The sequence below is a fragment of the Polyodon spathula genome, chromosome 24 (genome assembly GCF_017654505.1).
Source record: "Polyodon spathula isolate WHYD16114869_AA chromosome 24, ASM1765450v1, whole genome shotgun sequence".
NCBI classification, from domain to species: domain Eukaryota; kingdom Metazoa; phylum Chordata; class Actinopteri; order Acipenseriformes; family Polyodontidae; genus Polyodon; species Polyodon spathula.
The window spans coordinates 22,431,227-22,453,524 of NC_054557.1; the positions used below are offsets into that span (position 1 = coordinate 22,431,227).

At 41.7% G+C, this 22,298-nt stretch overlaps 1 protein-coding gene across 5 annotated transcripts in view; it reads left to right on the top strand.

Moving 5' to 3' along the window:
* The first annotated feature begins 7,931 nt into the window (after window positions 1-7,931).
* Window positions 7,932-22,298, top strand: part of LOC121299047 (tenascin-like) — a 57,879-nt gene continuing 43,512 nt past the window's right edge. Inside the window, exon 1 of one of the 5 annotated variants that reach the window (XM_041226531.1) lies at window positions 7,932-8,182. The gene's annotated coding sequence lies outside the window, so the exon portion shown is untranslated. Of the gene's footprint in view, window positions 8,183-16,165; window positions 16,355-21,048; window positions 21,149-22,298 lie in introns of those variants that run through there. The other 4 variants (XM_041226530.1, XM_041226534.1, XM_041226535.1 and 1 more) reach the window with 4 other exon arrangements.

Here is a 22,298-nt window from a genome sequence, read left to right on the forward strand (position 1 = left end):
AGTGCTGCTGAGACAGTGAGTGCTGGAGAATGAGAGTGCTGCTGAGACAGTGAGTGCTGGAGAACGAGAGTGCTGCTGAGACAGAGAGTGCTGCTGAGACAGGGAGTGCTGGAGAACGAGAGTGCTGCTGAGACAGTGAGTGCTGGAGAACGAGAGTGCTGCTGAGACAGTGAGTGCTGGAGAATGAGAGTGCTGCTGAGACAGTGAGTGCTGGAGAACGAGAGTGCTGCTGAGACAGTGAGTGCTGGAGAACGAGAGTGCTGCTGAGACAGTGAGTGCTGGAGAACGAGAGTGCTGCTGAGACAGAGAGTGCTGGAGAACGAGAGTGCTGCTGAGACAGAGAGTGCTGGAGAACGAGAGTGCTGCTGAGACAGTGAGTGCTGGAGAACGAGAGTGCTGCTGAGAGTGAGTGCTGGAGAACGAGAGTGCTGCTGAGACAGTGAGTGCTGGAGAACGAGAGTGCTGCTGAGACAGTGAGTGCTGGAGAACGAGAGTGCTGCTGAGACAGTGAGTGCTGGAGAACGAGAGTGCTGCTGAGACAGTGAGTGCTGGAGAACGAGAGTGCTGCTGAGACAGTGAGTGCTGGAGAACGAGAGTGCTGCTGAGACAGAGAGTGCTGCTGAGACAGAGAGTGCTGGAGAACGAGAGTGCAGCTGAGAATGAGAGTGCTGCTGAGACAGAGAGTGCTGGAGAATGAGAGTGCTGCTGAGACAGTGAGTGCTGAGAACAGTGCTGGAGAACGAGAGTGCTGCTGAGACAGTGAGTGCTGGAGAACGAGAGTGCTGCTGAGACAGTGAGTGCTGGAGAACGAGAGTGCTGGAGAATGAGAGTGCTGCTGAGACAGTGAGTGATGGAGAACGAGAGTGCTGCTGAGACAGAGAGTGCTGGAGAATGAGAGTGCTGTTAAGACAGAGTGCTGGAGGACGAGTGTGCTGCTGTGACAGTGAGTGCTGGAGAATGAGAATGCTGCTGAGACAGAGTGCTGAAGAAAAAAGGTAAAATACATGAATATTCTATTCATGTATTTTCCGGCAGATGGATTTGGAATTGATAACATTCAAGGTCATTTATCAGAAATTTTAGCCCCTCATACTGACCAATCAGGTCAAAGAAAATCTCTCTTTTTCTGATGATTATTTTGTTAATGGGATATTTATATGCAGGGATAAAACCGTTCTTCGATGATATACCTAATATATAATATATATATATTTACACACACACACACACACACACACACATACAAACACAGTGCTGTGAAGAAGTATTTGCCCCTGTCTGATTTTCTGCATTTTTGCATACTTTTGATACTGAATGTTATCAGATCTTCAACCAGAATTTAATATTAGATAAAAGGAACCCTGAGTGAACAAATAACACAACATTTTTGTACTTATTTCATTTATTTATTAAAGACAGTTATGCAACACCCTAACGCAATAACTGCAACCAAACTCTTCCTGTAGTTATTGATCACTCTCTCACAGCGCATTGGAGGAATTTTGGCCCACTCCTTCATGCAGAACTGCTTCAACTCAATGACGTGTGTGGGTTTTCGAGCATAAACAGCTCGTTTCAGGTCCTGCCACAACATCTCAATGGACTTTGACTAGGCCATTCCAAAGCTTTAAATTTCTTGTTCTTCAACCATTCTGATGTAGACTTGCTTGTGTGTTTCGAATCATTGTCTTGCTGCATGACCCAGCTGTGCTTCAGCTTCAGCTCATGGATGGATGGCCTGACATTCTCCTGCAGAATTCACTGATACAGAGCATAATTCATGGTTCCTTCCATAATGGCAAGTTGTCCAGGTCCTGATGCAGCAAAGCATCCCCAAATCATGACACTACCATCACCATGCTTGACTGTTGGTATGAGGTTCTTACTGTGGAGTACAGTGTTTGGTTTTCGCCAGACATAACGGGGCCCATGTTGGCCAAAAAGTTCCACTTTGACTCATCTGTCTATAGAACATTGTTCCAGAACTCTTGAGGATCATCCAGGTGCTTTTTGGTAAACTTGAGTCGAGCTTTCATGTCAGTGCGTAGCAGCGTAGCCAGTAACAGTCACAGCGCATCCAAACGTGTCCGGGTAAGGTTTAGACCACTATGTGTGTGATGAGTCAAAGGGTTTTCGGTCTGTGATTCAGCCTCCCGACAGTAGATGGCATCAAACCAACTCGGGACTTCCCTTACCAAGATCTCGTGACCATGGCAAAAGTCATCTTTTGAGGGGCGGCACCTTGGTGAGGGGCGGAAGTACGAGTATGTAAATTCCAGCCACTGGAGTCAAGTGAAGGATAAGGACACGTGTCGGTTGGGGATTGGTGTTCCACTGACTACAGAGGCGGGACATTACATACTAAAGGGAACGTACTACTGTGTTCGGGGTTGGTCCGAAAGTAAAATAGGAGGAGTAACGGGTGGAGGGAGAGACTGGTTTTGTGCAGCGGGATTTTTAAAACACTAACATTTCTTTTGTCTTTTTTTTGTTTATGTATGGGTCACCACGAAGACAGATTAAAGACGAGTCATCACAGTTTGTTTTGGATGTCACCCCTGCACTCCTTCCCTCACACCATTTTGTTTTCTTTTGTTATTTAATTATTTTGTTGTGTATAGATAATAAAAATAAATTATTTTATTTCTGTACACATAAATTACTGTCTGGACATTCCATTTAATACACTCTCGCCTCACACGTGGTGTCAGAAGTGAAAATGGATCCAGCTACAGTTTTGACAATGTTTAGGGAGCAGGAGGAGAAGCGAGAGGAGAGAGAGACACGGCACCAGGAACAGCTCGCCCAGTTCTTTGGACAGCTGGTGGAAAAACTATCAATATCAACATCAGAGAGAGCGGTTGCCCGGATGTTTGCAGCTCAGCCTAATCTTCAGAAGATGACCTCGGAAGATGATCCCGAGGCTTTCTTGATTACTTTTGAGAGAGTGGCAGAGGCTGCAGAGTGGCCTAGGGAACACTGGGCCATGAAATTGGCACCCTGCCTGACAGGGGAAGCTCAGGCAGCGTATCGAGCCCTGACGGCCACGAATGCAGGGGACTATGTTAAAGTTAAAGAAGCCATTCTCTCACGCCTCGGGATCACGGAGGAAACATACCGGCGCCGTTTTCGGGAATACCAGCTGTCCAAGGGGATGCGGCCCCGGGTTGCGGGACAATATCTTTTAGATCAGTGCACCCGGTGGCTGCGGCCAGAAGAACATACACCCCAAGAACTGGTGCAGAAAATAGTTATAGAACAGTTTGCGTCTATACTACCGCCAGGGAATCGAGAGTGGATTAAGAGGAATCGACCTACCACTCTCGAGGATGCCATCCTCCTGGCGGAGGCCTACGAAGACGCAAACGAAGGTGCCGGGTCAGACCCCACTCCTGCCCCTAAACTAACTCGGACCAACCAACCAATGAAGCCCAGAGGGGGTAACCAGACCTTCAGACCATGGAGGTCGAGGTTAGCCCCATCCTGGGCGAGAGAGAATCCCCCTAACCTGCCGGTCGCGGACTCGCAGGACAGATTAACTCCGTTGATGCCTCCTAACCAAGTGTGCTACCAATGTAATGAGCCTGGACACATTGCCAGGAATTGTCCAGTAATAAAGGTGGACCTGGCGACAAGATCCTGGTCAGCAGTAACAGGTAGGAACACTGGGGAATGTCGGGAGGGCCCTTATCAGTTAAGAGTACAGGTCGGGGGAAAGAGTACTTACGCATTTGCGGACTCTGGGTGTGCACAAACATTGATTCGGCAAGCTCTCTTGGATGGGGTAGCCTGGGAGCCACAGGGTAAAGTGGCTATCTCCTGTATTCATGGAGAAACTCGGGTTTATCCCACCACTAAAGTTAGACTTATTGTAGGTGATTATTCAGCTTGCGTTAAAGTGGCTGTAGCGCAATGTTTACCATACCCTGTTCTCCTGGGAAGAGACTGGCCGTTTTTTGATCGTATTTTAGGTCGGGAAATGGTCTTAGTTTCTACCAGGGGACAATTAAAGCAACAGGAGAAAACAATTGGCGAGATTTTTCCGTTGCAATCCGACCTGTTTAACCCTAAAATCCGCCCAAGAAAAACAAAAAGAGAGCGTCGGGTGGAAAAATATGAGGGAACTCTGAGACGACAAGGGGAGGGGTCTGACACAAAAGTAAACCAATCGCTTAAACGGCAAGGAAAGGGAGTAGGTATTCAGTGTAACCGGGGCTGCGAGGTTACTGAGGTGGAAGGTCATGTAATAAAAGACACTCCTCTCTGTGTACCTAACCATTGGGACCGAGATATTGACTTGGGATATGAACAACAAAATGATCCCACGTTACAGTATGCTTGGAAACAGGTTAGATATATCGAGGGGAAGGATATGCAGGAAGGACAACCGGTGGTATTTCCGCATTTTTCTGTATCTGGGCACTTATTATATAGAATAACCCGGGCTCCCGGGACGGGACAGCTCGTAAAACAGTTATTGGTTCCTAGGCCTTTTCAGTCAGAAGTCATGAGATTGGCGCATGACATTCCATTTTCAGGTCATTTGGGAACTGAAAAGACTCAGGAACGAATTCTGGCCCGGTTTTTTTGGCCTGGGGTTTATGGTCTTGTGCGGAAGTATGTATCGGAGTGTCCTGAATGTCAATTAGCTGCCCCTAAGTCAGTTCGCCCCGCACCTCTGGTTCCACTTCCAATTATTGGGGTACCGTTTGAAAGGATTGGTGTAGATTTAGTAGGCCCTCTGGAGGGAACAGAGTCAGGATATCGGTATATTTTAGTAGTAGTGGACTACGCAACGAGATATCCAGAAGCTGTTCCCTTACGCTCTATGAATGCAATAGCTGTAGCGAATGAATTGGTAAAAATATTCTCTAGGGTGGGAATCCCGAAAGAAATTCTCACTGATCAGGGCACTAATTTTATGTCAGACTGTATTCAGCAACTATATAAATTATTGAAAATCCGTTCAATTAGAACCTCAGTTTTTCATCCACAAACGGATGGGCTTGTTGAACGATTTAATCAGACTTTGAAAAATATGTTGCGCCGCTTTGTAGATCAAGAAAAACGCAATTGGGCTAAACTGCTTCCCTACTTGCTCTTTGCAGTTCGCGAGGTACCACAATCCTCAACGGGGTTTTCCCCGTTTGAGCTCTTGTACGGTCGGCAGCCGCGGGGTATCTTGGATCTCATAAGAGAAGGCTGGGAAGAACAGTCAAAGGAGTCTAAAAATGTAGTAAAATACGTGTTGCAGTTACGCGATCGCTTAGAATTAGTCGGTCGATTGGCACATGACAATCTCAAAGCGGCACAGCAGAAGCAGCAACAAAGCTACAATAAAAATGCAAGAATTAGGAACTTTCGACCTGGAGATAAAGTGTTGTTATTGTTGCCCTCATCGGAATCTAAGTTGTTTGCTAAATGGCAGGGTCCCTTTCAGGTTATTCGAGCAATTGGTAAAGTCAATTATGAGATCCGACAGCCTGGGCGTCGGAAAGAAAGTCAAATTTATCATGTTAATCTCCTGAAACCGTGGAAAGAACGGGAAGTCCATTTTATATCTCCTGTACAGGAGGGAGAGGATTTTGGACCCTCAATTGAGTCAGAGTCAGCAATTGAGGTCCCGATGGGGGAACAATTAACTCCTGATCAGCGTGAAGAGGTAAGCAATCTAATTAAAATGTTCAGTGATGTGTTTTCTAACGTGCCTGGAAGAACGCATTTGATCGAACATGCTATTATCACTCCGCCAGGTCTAAGAGTTAGACAGAGACCGTATCGCATTCCAGAGAGTCGGAGAGATTCTGTTCGAAGGGAGGTGGAGTGTATGTTGAAACTTGGGGTAATTGAACCTTCCCGAAGTGAGTGGTGTAGCCCAATAGTACCAATAGACAAGCCAGATGGGTCACTACGATTATGTATCGATTTTAGGAGGGTGAATGCTATCTCCAAGTTTGATGCATATCCCATGCCTCGAGTAGATGAACTCTTAGACAAACTGGGGCAAGCTCGGTTTATTTCAACTCTGGATCTGACGAAAGGATATTGGCAAATTCCATTAACGAAAGCCTCTCGTGAGAAAACGGCATTTTCAACCCCAGAGGGTCTTTTTCAATTTTGTACTATGCCGTTCGGACTTCATGGAGCGCCTGCTACTTTTCAGAGACTAATGGACAGGGTTTTACAACCTCATCGAGAGTATGCAGCTGCGTATATCGATGATGTAGTCATTTATAGTTCTTCCTGGAGAGAACATTTGACTAGATTAGAAGCCGTCTTACAGTCTCTGAGGAGGGCGGGGCTCACAGCGAACATGGCAAAGTGCGCTATTGGAAAAGAAGAAACTAAATATTTAGGTTTCATAATGGGTAAGGGTAGAGTGAAACCGTTGGTTTCAAAAGTCCAGGCTTTGTTGGATTCACCGGTACCTACCACGAAAACCCAGGTGAGATCACTGTTAGGGTTGGCTGGTTATTACCGCCGCTTTATTCCACACTTTTCCACTATAGCCGCCCCTCTCACTGATCTCACTAAAAAGAACGCTCCAAATAAAATTAAGTGGAGTGCAGAGTGTCAGACAGCCTTTGAATCTATTAAAACTAATTTGAGTCAGGCCCCAGCATTAATAAGCCCGGATTTCAGCCGAGAGTTCGTCCTGCAGACAGATGCATCGCAGACTGGTCTGGGGGCGGTTCTGTCCCAGGAGAGAGATGGTATAGAACACCCGATACTATACATCAGTCGGAAGTTACTGCCCAGAGAACAGAGGTATTCGGTAGTGGAGAAAGAATGCCTGGCAGTGAAATGGGCAGTGGAATCTTTAAAATACTATCTTCTGGGACGACCCTTTGTACTCATCACAGATCACGCTTCTTTAAAGTGGTTAGACACGATGAAGGATTCAAACGCTAGGATTACGCGGTGGTACCTGGCGCTCCAACCCTTCGCCTTTCAAATAAGGTATCGTGCGGGTAAGTTACATCAAAATGCTGATTTTTTTTCCCGGGAGGGAGGGAAAAGGGAAGGGTTAGAGGTTTCCGAGTGTTCCTTCGGCTCCACTCTGAGGGGTGGGATATGTGATGAGTCAAAGGGATTTCGGTCTGTGATTCAGCCTCCCGACAGTAGATGGCATCAAACCAACTCGGGACTTCCCTTACCAAGATCTCGTGACCATGGCAAAAGTCATCTTTTGAGGGGCGGCACCTTGGTGAGGGGCGGAAGTACGAGTATGTAAATTCCAGCCACTGGAGTCAAGTGAAGGATAAGGACACGTGTCGGTTGGGGATTGGTGTTCCACTGACTACAGAGGCGGGACATTACATACTAAAGGGAACGTACTACTGTGTTCGGGGTTGGTCCGAAAGTAAAATAGGAGGAGTAACGGGTGGAGGGAGAGACTGGTTTTGTGCAGCGGGATTTTTTAAAAAACACTAACATTTCTTTTGTCTTTTTTTTGTTTATGTATGGGTCGCCACGAAGACAAATTAAAGACGAGTCATCACAGTTTGTTTTGGATCTCACCCCTGCACTCCTTCCCTCACACCATTTTGTTTTCTTTTGTTATTTAATCATTTTGTTGTGTATAGAGAATAAAAATAAATTATTTTATTTCTGTACACATAAATTACTGTCTGGACATTCCATTTAATACACTCTCGCCTCACGGTGGGCAGTGGGGGGGGGGGGGGGGGGGGGTGGGGGTGGGGCCAAAATTCATGTAATATTTTTTTATTATTATTTTTGGTTTTTTTTTTTTTAATGCGCAGGCTTTAGCCAATCAAATCAAAGTAGTAATTGTGATGCAATATTTGGGTCGGATCTTCCTCTCACACAACGAATCATGTGTAAGTTACGTTTGATTGACAGCTTGCGAGGCAGTTGGCGTGAATCTGTTCAAAAGTCACAGACGTTTATTTTAATGTGCATTTTTAAAGTTAGTAGCAGTGCAGCAGTCAACATGGCAAAATAAATATGCACACAATTTTAAGTGTTTATTTTAGTAGAAAGTCTCTAGTGAACAGGATTAAGATAGCTGACCGAATGCTGACAAATAGCTTAAAATTGCTGTCGTTTGAAGAGATATGTGCGATTTTCTGGAGTTTCATGACTATATAACTGCAAGCCCCGACGCTTTATCCTGTGTAAGGTGAAGCAGAGACGAGATGATACTAACTAGGCAATGGTAAGTAATTGACTGACTTTCATTGTATTTAGTAATTGCTTCAAATGTAATACTGTGTTCTCGCTGGTTTGGTGAGGCTGCCTGTTTGACTTTTTAAAGTACATTCACTACGAATATATGTAAGTACATTTATTTTCTGTCTACTTAAAACAATTTAAATGGTTTACATGGGAGATATGTTGGTTGGTAGTTCCATCTATAGACAGTTTTTAAAATATTTTGGGAACTAAAAATATTAGTGTGTGTTTGGAATGTGTACTGTAGGCGGGCACTGGCAAAAAAAAAAAAAATTGCTTTCAGCTTTCTGCAATTTATCGTAAAAAAATAGGCATTTTATTTTCCTTACAGTATTTCACACTATGAATTCATACTTTTATCAGCGGAGTGCATTTGGTTACTATGGCAACGCGATCAAACAAATACCGACTTCAGGATTGGTGTTCGAGTCATACTACTGTACAATGTGACCTCGCGAGTCAGTGATATGTATGATGTTGCAATTTATTAATAATTTGAAGGTGTCTGAGGTTTGTTAATTATTTCTGCGTAGTAAAGCAGTACAAAAACGCGTGTTTTGTCTTAAGGTTTGCCGTTAACTTTTCTCCCGTGTATAAGATTTATGGAAATTGCTTCATTAGTTTGTCAACATAATTTAAAAGGTTTACAAAACTTGAAAACATGTTGCTGAATTTGTCACTCATGGCTGTTTTAAAAAATTGTATTTTTGTCTGCGTGTTACGTTTTTTTTTGCAGCCAACGCAGTATCTCTGTTTAGCTGTACGTCAGAAAATGCAGTGAAAACGAAAGCAGCCCTATTCAGCTGGAAACGAAGTATTCTCAGCACAGCCTGATTTTTAATTTTTGCTTGTCAGACGCCCCTATGCAGGGCTTGTTACAGAGATAACAAGTTATTACAATATAGCTAAGAGATTACAATACAGCAAATAAATTAGCAATACGGCTTTTTGTTTGGAGATGATTTTTGTTTCTTTTTGCATTTTTATTTTGTCAGATGAAACGGTTTCTGCAGTTATCATGCACAGTGTGTTTGTTTCTGTAGGTTGTAGGCAGTGTGCTTTGAATTTGTAGTGTACACGTGCAACTACTGTTATAAACTGCAAAAATTGTTCCCCTTGCTTCACTCCGCACCATACATTCTCAGTCTTGCCTACTTTGCTCTGCTCAAACGCCAGGGAGATGTTTGATGTATTCAGTTTTAATTGATTTAAATCATGTTTGTAATGTAAACTGTTGCCTGTGACGTCAGACCTTAGGTACTTGCCTGTCCACCCGAAGTTGGGGCCCACCCAAATTTCCTGGACGATTTTACGCCATGCTCTTGGAGAGATTTTGGCAGGGTGGCCACTCCTGGGAAGATTCACTACAGTCCCAAACTTTCTCCATTTGGACAATATGGCTCTGACTGTGATTTGATGGAGCCCCAGAGCCTTAGAAATGGCTTTGTAACCCTTTCTAGACCCAAATCAGGCCTGATTGTTAACCAAAGTATTCAAACAGCTGATGCTAACTATCCCTTTATTTGGGTTGAGTTAACTAGGGAGGCAATAACTTTTTCACACCTGAAGATTGCATGTTTATTACCTCGCACACCAAACAAATGAAAGAAGCACCAAACTTTGGTGTTTATTTTTTTCTCTCAGAGTCCCTCTATATAAAACTACAACATACAAAAAGATCTGACCAAATTTAATGTGAAAAATGTGCAGAAATGCAGAAAATCAGACAGGGGGCAAATACTTTCTCACGGCACTGTGTATATATATATAATTAGCTCTGTGTCCTAATATTGTTCATAAATACTGCAAATTCATACCCTCCATCATTCGTACCATTTTTGCTTGCTATGTACTAAATAGCTAGCCTTTTACTGCCGTAATATCACCGCAAGTTTAGGACAGGATAAATTACTGCTTATCGGAATTTGAAGCTCATTAGAAGTAGATTCGCAACAGTTATGATTTAGAACTTCCTTCCGGCAGAGATAAATCAATGGTATAGTGAACAGAAAGACATAGTAGATAAACATAACAGGATGGAGCGATGGCTTCTGCAGACTCCAACCTTGATGCAATTATGGCACCGGCCAAAAAAAAAAGAAAACTAATCTCCACAAAGACAAAACTGACCTGTTAGGCAGTGAAATGGAAAGAAATCTGGAAATATAATTTAACACTTCGCAGGACCAAAAAACATTAAGAAACATGGTAAGAAATAACTAGCAAAATAAATTCACTGAGGCTCTGTAAGCGACTTACACTTGACATTTAAAAAATGGCATGCCCTTAGAGGATTAAAAAAAGAAAGCATCATAAAATAACAGGACAAACTGAACTTGTTCAACGCAGTGCAGACCCTGAGCACAGCGAAAACAAACCAACACGAAGATCTAAAAGAAAGGGTCCCCAAAAAGGGAAAGCATGGATAAAAATAAGCTTGTTTTTGTGCTCATCTGTACCCTAACCTATAGTGCTTTAATTTAAGAATATGGCAGAAAACTTTTCTTTGTGTCTATGTATGTTTTAGTTCTAGGAAAAAAGTACAGTACATACAGTACTCTACAAAAAAAAATACATTTCAGTTTGTGTTTATGTTTAAAGAACTCTGCAATGATTTGTTTCCGTGTTCCATTATTAATGGGAAGTTTAACATAAAGCACCTTAAAATATAAAAGAAACCAAAACAAAATTAATTTATTGTTGTTGTTATTTAATATAAAATATTAATAAATACTTTTTTTTGGTTTATTTTATATTTAAGGTGCTTTTGTTTTAAAGTAACTCTAAGCCAGTAAACATTTAAACAGGGTGTTTCACATGCGAACATTCAATGAATTTACACCAGCGAGAGGCATGTGTAACATAACAGGAACAAACCGAAAATCGGGGGAAAAAAATGATCATACATTATGGGACTGGCGAAACTTCATGAAAAATCAATGACACTTAGAGCCCATTAAATAAATAGATTGATAGACAGATAGATACTGTAGCAGTGTAACAGATTAGGACAAGCGTTTAGGCATGATTCTGAGAGCTTTGTATTGGCTACTAACTGTAAAGTATACAAAGTGAATTTAACAAGAATTAGCTGTGTAATTCTAGTAGCAGGTTTCAACTTGTTTGTGAGTGTAACTGCAGAGACGTGTGTGTTTCCAGCCGCTGGCGAAAACAACATTGAAATAGGCAAGTTACAGTTAATTAACTAGTTAAATCGTTGATTGTTAAGGTAAACCAGACTGCACTTATAAATAGTAATTCAGATTTCCATTGTGTGCTGGGCTGGGTTGAATTGGGAGGCTGACTAGAAACGTGTGTTAAGCACAGGGCTCCAGACCTACAGGATAGTATTAATTGGCAATCAGTGTCTTGGAACGCCAACCGTTCTAAGAGCCAGCCAGTCTAAGGACCACACGTCCAATGGTACCAGAGGCCTCATTCCTACCTTGACGCGTAATGTCTGGATCCCCTGGACAAAGCGGGCTCACTCGTTCTCCACTCCCAGAATGAACACTGGTAAGCACCTGCTCCACATACCCTTACTAACTTCTTCTCCCTCTACACTGCCTGCTACAAACTTGAAAATCTCCTTTTTCAATTGTCGCTCTCTGACTAACAAATCTCTGCTTATCAGCGAACTTGTAATCAATACCAATCTTGATCTGAAACCTGGCACTCTGTAAACGGCATGAACTCGCTGCATCTAGCCACCCGAAAGGGCTATTCCCTCTTTGACAAACCTCGCCTCACTGGCCGAGGCGGGGGCACTGTTATTATTGCAGATTCTGTGCTCGCTTCCTCAGTTTTTCCTTTGCCTGCCTTTTCTTCATTTGAGCATCTCGCCATCAAGCTTCCCTCTCCCATGTTCTTAACCCTTGATGTTATCTATTGTCCACCTAAGTTTTCAGAATTCCTCTCCCTAGTCTGCACTTCTACTGACAAAATCCTACTCCTAGGTGACTTCAACATTCATGTTGACTTGCCTTCCTCCCCCCTAGTGACCGACTTCAACACGCTTCTGGACTGTCTTGGACTTTCTCAATCTGTCAACGTCCCCACTCACACCCGAGGACACATCCTGGATCTGCTCATCACCAGGGACCTTGATGTCTCCAATCTCTCTGTCTCAGATGTCTCTCTCTCTCTCTGACCATTTCTTAATCACTGCTAATATTCTCTGCTCCTTCCTCCACTAATGATACTGTTGTCTCCTTCCATCCCAAGAATCTGCTGAATCCTCTCAAACTTTCAGAATGTGTCTCTGCATCCCCTCTAACTGGTACTCTCCCGTCCTCTCCTGCCCATGGTACACCCTCGAACTTCAAGTGCTTAAGTCTTCCTGCTGCAAGCTTGAGTGCAAGTGGAGGTTGTCTAGACTAACGATTCACAGAGAGATCTGGACCGACCATCTCGCGAGCTACAGGCATGCACTCGCTGTGGCCAGGGTGAAGTACTTCTCTGAAATAATAACTATGGGACACGGTAAACCCAATGTTCTCTTTAAGACCATTGACCAAATCCTACATCCAGTCACCGACAGATCCATCTCCCGTTCATCCTCCTCTCTTACCTGTCATGATTTCTCTTTTCAGAACAAAATTGACAAAATCTATTCTACACCCTCCCACCACAAACCCAGTCTACTACTTGACCACCTTGACGCTTCTCCAGTTGTCCCTCCTGCTCTCTCCTCCTTCTTTCTTCTCTCCATTGCTGATGTTTTCGGTTTACTGTTGAACTCAACTACTGCCACATGCCCCCTAGACCCCTGGCCGACTAACCTTGTCCGTCTCTGGGCTTCTGATCCTTCCATTATGCACTCTCAACCTTTCCCTGGATTCTGGCTCGGTTCTTGCTGCCCTTAAGCTTGCCCAAGTTAACCCAGTACTCAAAAAACCCTCCCTCGACCCGGCTGACTTATCTAATTTCCATCCCGTCTCCAATCTCCCTTTTCTCTCAAAAACTCTCAAAAGGGCTGTGGCCAGTCAGCTGATGAAACATCTTATGAATAACAATCTGCTTGAATCTCTACAGTCTGGTTTCCGGCCGCACCACAGTACTGAAACTGCTCTGCTCTGGATTGTAAATGATGCTCAATGCTGCTGCTCAATGCTGATGCTGGTGCTCCCTCTGTGCTTGTCCTCCTTGACCTAACAGCTGCTTTTGGCATTGTTCTTGACTGCATTCAGAAGAGTGCTGGAATCTTTGGAACCTGTCTCTCCTGGATGTCTTCTTACCTGTCCGGATGCATACAATCTGTTTTCTATGCTAGACACAGTTGTGTTGCAAACCTAGTCACTTGTGGTATCTCCCAAGGATCTGTTCTTGGCCCCCTTCTCGTCAATATCTACATGCTTCCCTTGGGTCACCTCATCCACCAACACAGCCTGCTGACAACACCCAGCTCTACTTAAAACTCGACCCTGGTAGCCCATCTGCCATGGTCTGGCTCGGCATGCATTCAAGAGGCCTGGATGTCTGCCAGTTTTCTTCAGCAGAACACTAGCAAATCTGAACTCCTTCTAGTAGGATCTAAAACTCAACTTAAAAATCTCAATGTAGCTGCCCATGGCTGTCCTGAACCTCGTAGACTGTCTGCTGCTGCCTTCCCCCACAGTATGAAGCCTTGGTGTACTTCTTTACAGCAACCTCTCCTGTGATGCCCACATCTCCTCCGTGGTCAAATCTTCCTTCTACCATCTTCAAAACATCTCCGAAGTCCGTCCTTACCTTTCCTTCCCGGAAGCGGAGATACTTTGTCATGCATTTGTCTCCTCTCAACTCGGCTACTGCAACACTCTGTATCATACCACTGTATGGTGGTCTACCGGCACGCACATGACTGCACGCGAGTAGTATTCCGAATGCTGCGTGACGCCGGATCCTTACCAGATGTCTAAAATTTGATCACAGTCTTGTCACTTTTTGTGAGCAGAGCGCATGTTCAACCAGCAGCAACGCAAGTCCAAGTAAAGCAACACGGGCGAGCCAATGAAAACGTCCCGCCCCCCTGTTGCCCCACCCCTCCGGTAGAGGTGTCAGGGTGTGAGGGTATGTGAAACAGGCCTGGCATTTTAGTGTCGGAATGAAAACGTTTTTTTCCGCAAATGGACAATGCCCCCCTTTTCTTAGCTCTCCGTCCTGGAACAGTAGGACTCCTTGTCTCTTTTGAACTTTTTAACCCCCCCCCCTCACACACACACACACACGTTCCTCTGTCGCCGGGCAGGTTTTATGATTTATTTCCTCAGGGAGGCGTTGATTTTGGATGCCTCACTGTTTGGATACCAGTCACCAGTTTCAGTGTCATTCTCATAATGAAATCATGTGACTACACTGAGAGACCCCTTAAAGAGCAAGTTGTCCGAATGACATTATTTTCATTGTCCCCCTTCCCTCTTTGTGATGTGTGCAGTCATCCTGAGTTCTTATAGCAGTCACTCAAAGATGTGTTTTTGATAAGCCCGTGTTGCTTTTTCAGTTCCTGCAATGTTGGCAACCAAAGTGTTTTTAGATGGCCTGGGTCTGACGTCTATACATTGGCTGGTGCTAATAAGAGGTAAGAGGATGTATTTTAAAGAAACTGGTTAGCACTCCTTTAGAGGGTGTGCAAGGATAATGCTGCTGCAAGAGATCCTGGAAAAGGCTCTGCAGAAGTGTGGTCAGCACTCCTTTAAAGGGGAACATTTATAATGTTGCTACTGAAAATAAGAGGTAAGGATTTGAAGAAGCAGTCCTTTAAAAGAGAATTATGTATTGAGTATAGAAGTATGTGTTTGTTATGCTTTGCAACAGTAACTGCAAAATGTTGCATGCTGTCAAATGACATACTGCAGAAAGCAGCTGCACGATCCACTTGGACCCAAGCTGGAGGAATAGTTGGGTTGTTGCTAGGCTACCTAAATATGATTTCTGGTCTGTGTGGCCAAAGGATCATTTCGTTTTACATAATATATATGTGATTCTGTATAAAGACGATGATTCTACAATGGAAGTTTTGAGTGAGAGACCCTGCCCTCAGTTAGGCAGCTTGACTCAAAAATGTACAACGTCAGGTTTTCTTTCCAAATCACTCCAATTTCCCTTTATTAAAAAAGTCCATTCTTGTTAACTTAAACCCTAACCAATGAACTGCTGCTCCCAAAAAAGCAACAGAGTGCTGAAGTTACATATTGCAGGTATCTGAGCTGCTGCTGTAATAAATAGGGTTTTAAACTGCAGTTACAATGTAATTCTAGTACAGTCTAGTGATCTTAAACTGCAGTTACAATGCAATTCTAGTACAGTCTAGTCTAGTGATCTTAAACTGCAGTTGCAATGTAATTCTAGTGCAATCTAGTCTAGTGATCTGCAGTTAAAATGTAATTCAAGTACATTCTAATCTAGTGATCTGCAGTTACAATGTAATTCTAGTACAGTCTAGTCTAGTGATCTGCAGTTACAATGTAATTCAAGTACATTCTAATCTAGTGATCTGCAGTTACAATGTAATTCTAGTACAGTCTAGCAGTGCTTACGTTTTATAAGCTGGTTGAGATGAACTCATATAAATTGGAGGACTGTCAATTCTTTAAAGCAGGGCAATGCCTGACTAACTGCATTACATCAGGGGAAGAGGGAGAGATTGCAGCTATTCTGGAGAAAACAACACAACTTTCTGAGCATGTAGCTATAGAGAGATGCTAGACACAATTTAAAACACTGTACTTGCATTTGATTCTGTGTTGTATAATGAAGGCAATTTGAAATTGAAAGAGGAAGGGAGAGATCAGTGACCTAAGGTCATCTCTCTCCCCTGCCCTCTCATTCCCTTTCTCCCTCCCTCTCTCTCCCTCTTTCTTCCCCACCTTGCTCTCTGTACCCTTCTCTCTTTAAATTTTTCTTAAAATTCAAATGGTCTTTACTTACATGACAAGTCATACAAGGATAGCCAAAGTTAAAGCAGCAAAGTTAAACCATCCCTCTCTCCCTCTCCCTCCCTCTCTCTCTCTCTCTATGAGGGGTGTGAATGTCATTCCTTCGATCAAATGCTACCTCCTTCCTTCTCTCTCTCAGTCACTCTCACAGACTCTCTGTGAACTGATAAGAGACAGATAGAGAGGTAGGCAGAGAGTCAGAGATACTGAGTTAACTGTCTTCACTTCATCGTTGACAGGTAAGGATTCTTAATTTTAAACTTCATGTTTGTTGTGTTATTCACGTTTCCATTTTCTTTAACAAAAATGATTAACCAGAACACAAAAGTATAATTTGCATCATATGGCAGTAAAAAATAATGAGAGTAAAATAACCCAGAACCCGTCAAATTACTCACTGAAGAAGAGAAACACTCTTCTGTACATCATGTGTTATTTATTTCAGGCGTCAATCATGGTTTCATTGCTTGATATCACTTTGCGTCTCTAATAAATTCTGTTATATGAGCAAATATGAACATGATCATTTTTGCCACTGAAAACTACAAAAGTCGAAAACTACTGACGCTGATGAAGGCACTAGCTGAAACATTTGTCTGCTTGACTCCGTTTCTTCTTGTTTCAATAGCACTGATGAAGGCACTAGCTGAAACGCTTGTCTGCTTGAATCAGTTTCTTCTAGTTTCAATAGCACTGATGAAGGCACTAGCTGAAACGCTTGTCTGCTTGAATCATTTTCTTCTAGTTTCAATAGCACTGATGAAGGCACTAGCTGAAACGCTTGTCTGCACAGTATTAGAAATGTTTAGATATAGTTTGTAGTTCACATTTCCCAAGTGGTAATAATATCAATGTGGATTTTGCTTTGAAAATACTTTTGAGCACCACCGTTAACAGCATGATTGATCCTAAGCACTAGGAAAAAGCAAGAAATGAAAGAGAATAGGTTTGCATTTTTGTTTTCAAATGTTGTTGAAACAACATGTATTCTACATGTCAGTACAGAATGCTTGTCATAATATATATATATATATATATATATATATATATATATATATATATATATATAATGTTTGTGTGTGTGTGTGTGTGTGTGTGTGTGTGTGTGTATATATATATATATATATATATTATAAATCATATATATATATATCTATATATATATAAGTCCTCTATTATAGGTCTATACGTGTATCCAGATATGCACATAGCTAGACAGATTAATCTATCTTAGTTCCATTATTCATCTAGGTTATTGCTTATTTATATTTATAATAATAATATATAATTATTTAAGTATTATTATAATTATTATTATTATTATTATAACTCCAAATAATAAGAGGTTTGTTCATTTTAGGGTTGCAGTATTCCAGTAGATCTGTACATGATGAAAATGATTCCTCCAGTACTGATTAACACCTGTGTTTTCACAGGAGAAACACAGCTGTTAGTTTTATACAAGTAGCAGTGAAGCTGCCTCCAACTGCTTGTTTCTCACTTTAAAAAAAATAAACGTATAAAATCAAAAGACAAAAGCAGAGGCCAGTCCTCTTATCTTACCTAGCAGGGTTCCAGCCCATTGAGGGATTCAAACACTTCTCTGACTTGTTCTTTGCTTTGTTTTGTTGTATTTTTTGCACATACGTGGTTCAAAGATGCTGCGGCTGCTGATGCTGATAATTATTATTGTTGTTGTTGATTTATTATGGGTCCTCCTCGTCCTCCTCTTCATATTATTGCAGGTGTTCCTCGCAGTAGTATCTTTACTGGCACAGAGGCAGTAGATTTCATAGATTCCAGTAGCTGCACAAACCAGTTCTCATTCTCTCCCTTTTCCTATTTCTCATTCTCTAAACTGAATGACAGCAGATAGAAATCGTTCTCTTTCTTCAGCCTTGATGCTGAACTACTGGTAGTGGCTTCTTAGTAGATTTACATCTGCTTCTATCACTCACTGCTGTTACTATTATTATTATTATTATTATTATTATTATTATTATTATTATTATTATTGCTACATAGCTTCCACTTTGGAACATGTTGGTCCCAAACTTTACTTTAATAATTGTGTCTAATCACGCTGGTAATAAAACCTGGAATGGGTCAAACAGCGATGCAACAGGAGTCTTATTCCACCACTCTGTTGTGTGTGTTCTGTATGATTCGCTATTGCGGTTTTTGATTAGAGCATTATTTGTCAGGCTTAATAACTATTCCAGCAAAACGTTTTCCAAAAATGACCACTAGGGGGCATGCAGCTGTAATTTTTGTCCCGTCTGATTTCCCCTTTACCAAAACACCAGGAGCCACGGCTGCTAAAAACCTCTAAAACCTCATTCCTAAAACCACCACAAATGAATTCAGCATCGAAAAGGCCATTAGCTTAGTAAACAGCACTAAATAATTATAGTGGACACACACAACATGATATTAAACACAGGGACGGGAATGAGAGCATCCCATGTTTTACTGCGAGCTTGATTAACCACAGTGTACAGGTAACAAGCTCAGGTGGGTTGTATTAAATTCATAGTAAAATCAGGACTGGATCAAGCTGCTATGAAACGGAAGACGTATTTCCACCCCCTGGAACAGGGAGACAGTGCTATTAGGAGAATGTAAATGATAACAAGTATAACCCTCTATATTAACGACACAAAGGAGTTTGATATTTTAAAATAAGTTCTTAGTTTAATGTCTAAGTCTCTATTGAGCAGTTTAATCAGGCCACATTTAGTTTTGAGTTTTCCCCTATCAAACTGTTTAGTTGGTTTTACAGCATGTCGGTCTCTTTGTAGCACGGGTTTCTTTCAAAGCGGCTCGTTTCAGACCTCTGTAATGAATGGAAGTGCAGATCTCTTCATGTATCTTAGTGACTGATTTGGCTTTTGATTTGAATGAAACTGCATCTGCTGCTCTAGCGAGCTCAAGTTACTGCCAGTAGCTGGACCAGCACGATCGCTGGTGTGTCTGCTCTTTCAATCTGAACTGGAGCAGCTGTGTTCTTTTAGAATGGATTCAGATACGATTCTCTAAAAACAGAACCAAATAACAGAGGGCTAAGCCGAGCACAAGCAACGTTACAACTAGCCCCCCCCCTTTAAAGGATATCAAAGCGGTAAACTTTGAGAAGGGGGCTGGTTCATTATCTTCTCTGTGATTCACTACACTATGCTGTGCTTTTACCAGGGGGATACCAAAGCAGTAAACTTTGAGAAGGGGGCTGGTTCATTATCTTCTCTGTGATTCACTACACTATGCTGTGCTTTTACCAGGGGGATACCAAAGCAGTAAACTTTGAGAAGGGGGCTGGTTCATTTTCTTCTTTGTGATTCGTGTATTAACCTGTTTTGTACTGGTACCTGTTTCCTGAAATCTGTACAATTCCACTAGCCACGAAATTTGGCGCTATGGCGCTAGCTTCTAGCACCCACCCGCCACAAAAATTAAATAAATACATTTAAAACCAAAGCCAACCTTCTGAAAATAAATACATCAGCAGAAAAATCTGAATCGGTCATAAACATGACTGTAATCAATCAAGTAACATCCAAGCATGTTAATAAATCAGTTATATAACAAGATTAATCCAATTTGATTAATTACTCGATTTAGTTCATATTGAAACATATTAATAGCTTCAAATTAGTCACAAAACGCTTTAATCATAGGCATCAACTGGGTTTCAAAATTAATGTATAAAACAAAAATTAATATGAAAACGTTTCTATAAGAAAACACACGTTTGCATCTCAAAACCTAGCCCACAGTACACATGCATTCGTTACAACTCAAAACCGAAAACACCACTCTATGAACACACTTAACAAATGAATATCACAAAAGCATGCATAAAAAATATAAAAAGCTGATTTTTTACCATCCGTTAGATAAGGCGGAATTTCGTGAGGCGGACACTCAGACACGTTTTGGCCTTTTTGCAAAATCTAGTTCCATATCTGTTCTATTCGGGGATGGTGTTTGCGTATTGTGAAAGAAAGTTCTAGGCAGTAGTTATGGTATAGATAGATAGATAAGATAGATAGATAGATAGATAGATAGATAGATAGATAGATAGATCTTGCTATACAGACAGTACAGACCATCGTATATCGAGACTGCGCTTATTGTATGTTGGCAGTATTGAATGTACAGTTGTGTAATCTCCCTATAGAAAACAGTGGATTGGCAAAAAAGTTTTCCATTTCCCTATATAATTAAACAATTTTGCTTCATAGCCGAACGAAGCCTGCTGAATAACGTTACGTTAACATATTGAATTACAATCATACCGCTTTAGTTTTCTATACTTAACAAAAACAACGGATAACAACGAAAAAATGTGACATTTTGTAATCTAACTTGAAATACTGACTGACTGTACTACTATTATGCTGTTTTCCGATATAATTTTGTGGTATCGTTCTGTAGTTTATTCGATTACTTAAAACATATCAATGTTATTTATTTGTTTGTTTCAATCCAGCATGTAGTTGACGCAACGCTTTTGGCCACGGCTTTATGTGCGGGGCGTCACCGTGTTTCACAGAGTGCAGACCGGGCTGTTCCACGGCAGGAGGCGCAACGCTCTCGCTCTCCATCGATGGATAGATAGATTGGCAAATAAAGTACATCTACCCACATCTAAAATACCCTCTTTATAAGTACAATTGTTTATGAATTATTTTTCTATTACAATAATATTAGAGGCTGCTATGCGTCTTGCTATGGATGATAGAGATGTGACAGAATTTCCTTTTTAGAAAATACAAAGCAGGTAACCATGGTTACAAACGGGTGTGATTAGATATGGCCGGGGCTCTCTTGCTCTCTTTCAAAACGGTTTAGCACCAATTTTTCAAAAAGATTTGCACGCCTGCACGGCACCGCTGCACTGTATTTTCTTTAGTAACTGTAGTGTAAACGTGTCGTTGTTTCATTGTGTCCTTAGAGATGTCTGCAGGTGATTGAGCGACTGTCAATCGACCCTGACCACACCACATCAAACACAAATGTTTGTTTGGAGAGAGGTGAGGTTCAGTGAACGTCAGTCTGAACAGTGAGTAAGAGAGACTGCACCAAAGCTTGTGTGGTTTGTACTGTTGTGTAGAGTTTTGTGTAAATGATGCAGGTGTTTAAACATTTTGATTCGTTCCTGTGTTTGTTTTTGTTCGGTTAGATTTCTGAATGTTTAGTGACTTGTGCAATGCTGTTCTAACCCTAATTAATAGTTATCGGTCAACAGGGAATTTCCAGATGCTTTTAAAACTGCCCTGTTGAAGCCCCTACTTAAAAAAATGTAACTTAGGTAGTTCAATTCTGAGTAATTACAGACCTCTTCCAAACCTTCCTTTTTTAGCTAAGGCTTTTGAAAAGGGTTAGGGTTTTTATGGTGGTATTAAAACAAATTAATAGTTCTCTCGGTAGTAATGCTATTTTGGAGAAGTTTCAGTCAAGGTTTCGTTCAAATCCTAGCTCAGGGGCTGCTCTGGTGAGGGCTACAAATGATCTGCTTATGTGTGCAGATTCAAATGCTATCTCTATTCTAGTCCTTTTACACCCGAGTTCTGCATTCGATACTATGGATCATGCCGTTTTAATTAATCTTCTTCAAGAATGTGTGGGTCTCTCTAGGACTGTTCTCAACTGGTTTCGATCATATCTGATCGACAGACGGTACTTTCTTGCTATTACCATTCTATTTGAGTGTCTAGCTGATATTAAAAGCTGGATGTTTGAAAATGTTTTGCAGTTAAACCGAGGTAATCTTATTAATAGGTTCTCAGAAACAGACAGAGTTGACAAAAATTATTTGGGTAACCTGACTTCAAATTTGAAATCCAAGGTGTGAAACTTGGGGGTTATATTTGATTCTGAGCTAAGCTCTGAATCTCATATTAATCAAAGTGTCTATTCATCATCTGAGAAACATTGCTAAAATTAGATCATTTCTTTCCTTGTCTGATGCTGAGACAGTAGTTGATGCCTTTGTCTCATCTAGGCTGGACTACAGCAATGCTCTGTTTTCTGGTCTTCAAGTCATGCTGTATTTTAAATGTATTTTCTTTGTAAAGCGCTTTGAGCTGCTCTTAGCATTAAAGGCGCTATAGAATAAAGTTTATTATTAGATATAAAAGCTGCTGAACAACAGTATTGGAGTCTGTGTTCCTGTCACTTGCC